Source organism: Oratosquilla oratoria, chromosome 5, assembly GCF_046742065.1.
Source record: "Oratosquilla oratoria isolate Oo_2021 chromosome 5, ASM4674206v1, whole genome shotgun sequence".
NCBI classification, from domain to species: Eukaryota; Metazoa; Arthropoda; class Malacostraca; order Stomatopoda; family Squillidae; genus Oratosquilla; species Oratosquilla oratoria.
Window position 1 is genome coordinate 88121881 of NC_134781.1, and position 9308 is coordinate 88131188.

Here is a 9308-nt window from a genome sequence, read left to right on the forward strand (position 1 = left end):
TCATCATAACCATTACCATCATCATCATCACATCACTGTCATAATTATCATCATCATAATTTTCATCATCATAACCATTACCATCATCATCATCACATCACTGTCATAATTATCATCATTATAATTTTCATCACCACTATCATCATCATCATCATCATCATCATCATCATCATCATCATCATCATCATCATCATCATCATCATCATCATCATCATCATCATCATACCACCATCATCATCACCACCGCCACCACCACCATCATCATCATCATCATCATCATCATCATCATCATCATCATCATCATCATCATCATCATCATCATCATCACCACCACCACCACCACCACCATCATCATCATCATCATCATCATCATCATCATCATCATCATCATCATCATCATCATCATCACCATCATCATCATCATCATCATCATCATCATCATCATCATCATCATCATCATCATTATCATCATCATCATCATCATCATCATCATCATCATCATCATCATCATCATCATCATCATCATCATCACCATCATCATCATACCACCATCATCATCACCATCATCATCATCATCATCATCATCATCATCATCATCATCATCATCATCATCATCATCATCATCATCATCATCATCATACCACCATCATAATCATCATCTTCTTCTTTTTCTTCTTCTTTTTTACCATTATTGTTGTTATCATTGCGATTATTATCATTATCATCTCCCACCCACCCGGGCGGTGGGCGGGAGATATGGGTGACCCTTCATCCAGCAGGAGCTAAGATGAGAGGGAAACAAGGGGTGGTGGACGGGAGTGGAGGGGTTGAGAGTGGACACGTGCCTTTGTTGGCCAACCCACTTATAAAGGGGAGGAGGCCATTGCCATATGGATAAGAATGTTATTATTACTGTTGTTATTGTCATCCGAAAGAAAACAAGTCCACTGAATGAAAGTATAGCAAATGCACAGTAGCACAAGTTGCATTTGTGAAGTGGAAACTGCATTGACCTTTGCTGCCGACCATGCAGATGTGTTCAAACGACTGCACTGCCATCTAGCTAACTCCGCACAAATTCAAAGTTTATTTTGTTATCATTTTGTTAGTATTTACACAGTTATAAATACTCGGGGGGGGGGGGCAAATGTCATCTTTGCGTATTACGATTGTGAAATATAAACACAAGTGCATTGTTGGTCTCATCCGAGACGAAGAACATTTTCCGTAGTGTGTGACACTTTCTTCGTTATTTTAGCTGCCGCCAGGATATTATGTTCGTTACCATGCCACCTCCGTTTGGTGACTGAAAAATAATAACTTCGTCAGACCTGTTCTCGGCGCCGTTGTCCATCCGATTACATGTGTGTGGATGGGAAAACACGTTTCGGCAATCAGTTTTCTGTCCTGGCAGCCATTGTGTGCAGACAAGACCAGGTGAAGGTAGTCCTTATGTTGAATCCACATACACGAATTTCTGCCTCGTATAATATATATATATATATACATTATATATATATATATATATACATATATATATTATATATATATATGCAAAGTAGACCACTTGGAAAAAATAAACTAATGACTCATAGCGCTTTCATATATTACATCTAGTGCAATAAGTACTGGATATAATATACGAAAGCGCTCTGCTTCGTTATCTTTTTTCAAAATGGTCTACTTTGTATAAGTGAACACACGTAACCGTGTTCTTGTTAGCATATATATATATATATATATGTATATATATAAATATATATATATATATATATATATAAAGCAAATAAATAAACTATGATTTTTTGTAATTAGTATTTATTTAATTTATTCATTTTATTTATTCATTTATTCTATTTATTCATATTTTTATTTATTTATTTGTGTTATTTTATTTCATTTTATTCTTGACAAGAGTAACCTGTTTTGTGTCTCTACGAGATGTGGCGACCTTCGCCGCTTGCTCATACCAACCAAATAGGACAACTAATCCACCTTATTTCTGGTTCGCACTAAGACACGGGTGACACACACACATGAAAACCATAATCAACCTCAAACAGTTAATGAATGAAGGATTACTCATCACCCAGAAATTGTACTGATCTACTTTGAACTACAGCTCCTCCGGGTGGCGTAATGGGAAGCGTGCAGGTCTCGTATTTGCTAAGTTGTGGGTTCTAATCTCCTCTCCGATTCCCAGGAGTGACCGTTACCTGCCCCCAACAGTCCAAGCGTATGGAACAAAGGTGAATGCTTCGGCCGTAGTTACGAGCCTCATACCGTTAGGTTCCTCAAATGCACCTGATTGCTTTACCACCTCCGCCGTTAAAATAGACTCATGGAATAAGATAGTTTCAGTGAGCGCTGAAACTATCAGTTATTTTATGAAACGGTTAGACAACTTTATGGATGGGGATGACAGGTGGTGATGGATATGGAGCTGCCTAGTGTAGGCCTTATGGTCTCTTGCAGTCTTCTTCATTCTTATAAGAACATAAGAATAAAGGAGACTGCAAGATACCATAAGGCCTATACAAGGCAGCTCCGTATCCATCACCACCTGTCATCCCCATCCATAAAGTTATCTAATCGTTTTTTAAAACAACTTATGTTCTTATATTCTTATCACAACAAAGATATGTCGTAGCACATTTGTAAAATAATACTGATGACCCACTTTCGGAGAAGAATAAGCGAAGATATAGAGATCTGTATATTTCGATCACTTACTGTGATCCTCTTCGGCAGATATGAGTTACAAAGTACAGAACAATGTGTATTTATAGTAAAGCAGTGAGGTAGCAAGAGGGGACGGAGCTCAGGTCAACACGCCCGGCACGCATGCTCGCATCTTGGTGGCTCAATTTACATGACCGGCGTTGCATGGGCCTTGGTGATCACCAAGGCCCATGCAACGCCGGTCATGTGACCTGAGCCACCAAGATGCGAGCATGCGTGCCGGGCGTGTTGACCTGAGCTCCGTCCCCTCTTGCTACCTCACTGCTTTACTATAAATACACATTGTTCTGTACTTTGTAACTCATATCTGCCGAAGAGGATCACAGTAAGTGATCGAAATATACAGATCTCTATATCTTCGCTTATTCTTCTCCGAAAGTGGGTCATCAGTATTATTATATTCTTATGTTAAGATGCGATTTGAGAAGAGATCGGGAAACCAACCCCCGGCGTGTCTTCAACCCAAGACACATTTCGTGTGTAGTTCAATGAGGACGTGGCTCAAGACGACGCAGAAGACGACCAAGACTGAGTCGTCTGGCGTGACCTGGAATATAAGGAGTCCGCTGCCTCAAGAGGCAGGAGGCTTGGAGACATGGGGTTCATCAGGTTTCAGCCACGCTGTGCTCGTGGTATGCCCAAAAGATTAAATAATAATAATGATAATAATAATAATGATAATAATAATAATAATAATAATAATAATAATAATAATAATAATAATAATAATAATAATAATAATAATAATAATAATAATAATAATAATAATAATAGTAGTAATAATAATAATAATAATAATAATAATAATAATAATAATAATAATAATAATAATAATAATAATAATAATAATAATAATAATAATAATAATAAAAATAATAATAATACTAATACTAATAATAATAATAATAATAATAATAATAATAGTAATAATATAATAATGATAATATTAATAATAATAATAATAATAATAATAATAATAATAATAATAATAATAATAATAATAATAATAATAATAATAATAATAATAATAATAATAATAATAATAATAATGATAATAATAATAATAAATGAAAAAACCGGGGTAAGGAAACAGGTTTCACGCCTAAAGAAGAAGCAGGAAGACGAAGGTAGCAAGGCCGGAAACCGCGGTTTTATACTCTCCTCTCCTTGCATCGTTGCGCTGAGAGAACAGCATCGACATCAACGTTTTGGATGTGTGCGTGTGGCGGCATGTTTACATTTATTCATGTCATTGTGTGTGTGTGTGTGTGTGTGTATACGTATGTACAGCATGTATTTCTTCATGCTGTAAACACCTGTAGGAGTAACTAGGTGAATTTGATGGAATGATGTACAGTTTATGTGGGTAGTACATTATAAGTAGTAGACGGGATAAGACATGAACGATGGTCAAAGCAGAAACATGCAAAAGCAGAAAGAATTATGACTAAATGTAATCCACTAACGACCAGTAATCAACTTTGATTACAACATAGACACTGTAGAAGCCCGCTCAAATCACCGCTTAGACGGGTTGCAAATTTTGAAAATGGATGCTTTCGATCAGGGCTTTAGATTTTAAGCAGGTTTGACATCTTTGTGGAGCCTTGGTGGTCGATCCGTTTGACCTTGCGTTTCTCTGACACTACGCAGTGTTATCTCGGTATCAGTTCGACCCATGCATTTCTAATACGATGTGGACGCGTTTACACCGAAGTAACATCGAAATAAGAACGTATAAGTGAAACGCGTTGGTGTGAGCGGGGCTAATACCATGACAATACACAAGGTATCAATTCGACCCATGCATTTCTAATACGATGTGGACGCGTTTACACCGAAGTAACATCGAAGTAAGAACGTATAGGTAAAACGAGTAGGTGTGAGCTGGGCTTATAACATAACAATACACAAGGTATCAGTTCGACCCATGCATTTCTAGTACGGTGTGGACGCGTTCACACCGAAGTAACATCGAAATAAGAACGTATAAGGGAAACGCGTTGGTGTGAGCTGGGCTTATAACATAACAATACACAAGGTATCAGTTCGACCCATGCATTTCTAGTACGGTGTGGACGCGTTTACACCGAAGTAACATCGAAGTAAGAACGTATAAGTGAAACGCGTTGGTATGAGCTGGACTTACACCATGACAATACATAAGGTTTTACAATGAACTTTAACAAAGGAACTCACACAAATACCGTAGTCAGTAGTGCGAAACGATTAAGAATGAGAAAGAAATCGCTAAGGTTCGAGCCGGTCACCAATACTGACGTGGTGGTTCGAATCGGGTTCGAAGAACCATTTACAAATGAATGACAGTGGAAACATCATTATACAAAAATACCAATACATAACTCAGTTAATATACAAAATATCATTATCAGCATACACAGTACACAAAATGACTACGTAAATATGAAACATTTATCTGTCCCTACACACACACACACACACACACACACACACACACACACACACACACACACACACACACACACACACACACACACACACACACACACACACATACACACACACACACACACACACATCCGGACACGGCGGTTGGAGGCAGGCAGCGGTCGCCCTGCATTGCTCCGTCACGCCCGCGATCCGCTTCCTGAATCTGTTTGAGCGAATTTATCGACAGCGGCTCCACAGGACGTCTGGCCCTCCCACCGCCACTCTTGTCATAACACACACACACACACACACACACACACACACACACACACACACACACACACGCACGCACGCACACACACACACACACACACACACACACACGCACACACACGCATACATACATATATATATATGTATATATATGTATATATATATATATATATATATATATATATATATATATATATATATATACATTTATCAACCTCAATTCACTTAGGTGCGAGTCCTTGGCTGTACCACGTTTCAATTTCTGCATGTACGCCTCCTCGACTTCTCGATGTTGATGGCTTAGAATTAAAGTGAATATATATATATATATATATATATATATATATATATATATATATACATATATATATATATATATATAGATATATATATATGTATATATATATGTATGTATATATGGCGATTGCACGCACTGATTCAACAGATCATCACGGGACACGTGAGTCGTTAACACGTTTGTTATGGTGTGTGGTGCCTTGGCATCCTCCTTCTCCTCCTCTTCCTCCTCCTCTTCCTCCTCTTCCTGCTCCTCCTCCTCTTCCTTCTCTTCATCCTCAACCTCACCCTTCTCCTTATCCTCGTCCTCGCAATTTTCCATCTCCGTCTCCTCATCCTCATCCCCTTCCCCTCTTCCTTCGTCTCCCTCTATTTCTTCACCTCCTATTTCCTCTCATCCATATCCTCATCCTTTTTCTTCTCCTTCTCCTACTTCTCTTCCTCCATCTTCACATCATAATCCTCATTCTTTTCCTCCTCCTCCTCCTCCTCCTTCTTCTTTTTCCTCTCCTCTTCCTCTTTTTCCTATTATTTCTCTCCCTCCTTTTACTCCTCCTCATATTCCTCTTCCTCCTCCTTCTATTCCTCTTTCTCCTCTTCCTCTTCCTCTTCTCAAGGCTCCACCCCACGTTCCCTCATGCAACGTTTCAAAAAGAAAAAAAAAAAAAAGTTCTTAACTGCATCCAAGGTCCTCACCTTTGGCTCGGACTTCGAGGGCAAGTGAAGTCTCTCAGGGGCCGTTAGACTCGAACCCGGGTCCGCGCTGGGCGAAGAGGTGCGGTCGGAGAGCCACCCCGATACTGGGCGCAAGCGAAGGACCCTGAGGTCGCAACGTGAAAGTTTCTTGGACACTCAGCAGACTTCGCAAGAAAGATCGTGAGACTGCACATGATGGCGATCTCGTGCAGTCGCATCATGAAAAAAGAAGAGAGAAAGAAAGAGAGAGAGAGAGAGAAGAAAAAAGAGAGATCTTTGTTGTAGGTACTAACCCTCGTCCCCCTTCTCATCCATAATGCCCTCCTTTGCAGGTTTTGTTCCGGGAAGTGACAGACGATGTCATCCGGAGGATGAGAATCCGGGATCAGGACTTGAAGGTGACTTCAACAACTTGAGCCCCCTTTTTTCCGAAGTTTGCCCCACACTATGTATATGTATATATATATATATATATATATATATATATATATATATATGTAATGTGTATACATATATATGTATATATACAGTATATGTATATATATACATATATATATACATATATATATATATATATATATATATATATATATATATTGATAAGTATTTTAGACAAATTATTTGGATGATGGAGAACATAAACACAGGGGAAGGCTCGGAACCCTAAACACTCTAACGTTTCGTTCGCGTAGAACTTCTTCAGAGAGTGTATGTAGAACTGCAATTTAAGTTTATGTACTAAATCTAATTATCTTTTCGGACACTTGGGAAAGGTCGTTTTTCTGGCGTGCTTTAGAATTAAAATACTAGTTTCTTTAGCTAAATTGATAAACCCTCCTCGATGATTCGATGAATTATTAGTTGAAATATATGCTGATTCAACAATTCTTCTAGTGAATTTATCAAAACCTTTATGTAGCACTTCAGCTTCTCTCCAGTTTGGTAAATGATCGAATTTTTCCGCATGAACTACTAAAGAATTAGATGTCCTATGTGCTTTTATGTCGTTTTTATGTTCATAAATTCTTTTTTCTAATCCTCTTGACGATTCGCCAAAATAAGCCATTGAGCAACTATTGCACGGGATTTTATATACGACGCTGTTTTCGGAATTGGTTCTCTTTTCAGAAGTCTTTATTAAATCACCTATCCTCTTGTTAGTTATTTTAGCTATGTTCATACCTGATTTTGTTAAATATTTGTCTATTATTGGTGACGTTTCTGAGCCAGGTACTGATATAAATTTTTTATTATTTTTATCATTTCTCTCTTTCTTTCCGCGATTGTAAATATTTATTGCTTTTCTTTTTGTTCTCCTCAACATTCCCTCTGGATATCCAAGTTTGTCAAAGGTTTTCATAATCGCGGAAGGAAAGAGAAAAATGATAAAAATAATACAAATTTTATATCAGTACCTGGCTCAGAAACGTCACCAATAATAGACAAATATTTAACAAAATCAGATATGAACATAGCTAAAATAACTAACAAGAGGATAGGTGATTTAATAAAGACTTCTGAAAAGAGAACCAATTCCGAAAACAGCGTCGTATATAAAATCCCGTGCAATAGTTGCTCAATGGCTTATTTTGGCGAATCGTCAAGAGGATTAGAAAAAAGAATTTATGAACATAAAAACGACATAAAAGCACATAGGACATCTAATTCTTTAGTAGTTCATGCGGAAAAAATTCGATCATTTACCAAACTGGAGAGAAGCTGAAGTGCTACATAAAGGTTTTGATAAATTCACTAGAAGAATTGTTGAATCAGCATATATTTCAACTAATAATTCATCGAATCATCGAGGAGGGTTTATCAATTTAGCTAAAGAAACTAGTATTTTAATTCTAAAGCACGCCAGAAAAACGACCTTTCCCAAGTGTCCGAAAAGATAATTAGATTTAGTACATAAACTTAAATTGCAGTTCTACATACACTCTCTGAAGAAGTTCTACGCGAACGAAACGTTAGAGTGTTTAGGGTTCCGAGCCTTCCCCTGTGTTTATGTTCTCCATCATCCAAATAATATATATATATATATATATATATATATATATATATATATATATATATATGTATATATATACATATATATATATATATATATACATATATCAAGGGGTGGCAAAAGTGCATAAAAATTATTTATCTATTTGTCTATTCGTTTGTTTATTTATTCATCCATTTGTTTACTTATGTATCCACTTGATTATATAATTATCTATCAACCAGCTTATCTTTCATATTACGTAGGTCTTCCCCAACAAATATATAAATCAGTCCAATAAAGAATTAGCCGCAGAGTTCCTCTCCAGGAAACCTAAAAGTTGTGTTACTATGGTAACAGGATGGAGGTTCGAACTCCTACGGACATCCGAAGTCGCAGTCACATCACAAGACTGAAATGGACCCCTCCAGTTTTGCGAGAATCCGGTCTGCAAGAGTCCCCGCAGGATTTAAATTTCTCAAAATTAAAACCATAGAATTTAGAGGCAAACTGTCCTCCATGTCCTTCAGGTAAGCACATTTTCTCTTTATTATGAGTAAGTAACCAACACATAAATCTGCGTTTTAATGTCATAACGAGGATGTGGTTTGAAATGTGGAGAAGCGAAAGGGATGATGGCGTGGGGAAGCGCCCCCGTGTGAGGCTAGGATTATCTGCCGCATCGCTCGCTATCACTGCCGTTGACGGAAAACCACACATGTCGCTTACAAGCTCTTGATTCTTGCATAAATCCTCTCGAAGACACATTTTTCGACGGAGTGTCATGATGAGAGAGATGCTGGGTTTTCTCGATGTTGTTGGCACGCAGTTCTCAAGTGGGCATTCCCGTGGTAGGGCATTGGTGATATAAAGAGGTTAAACGCCTCTGATATTGCTA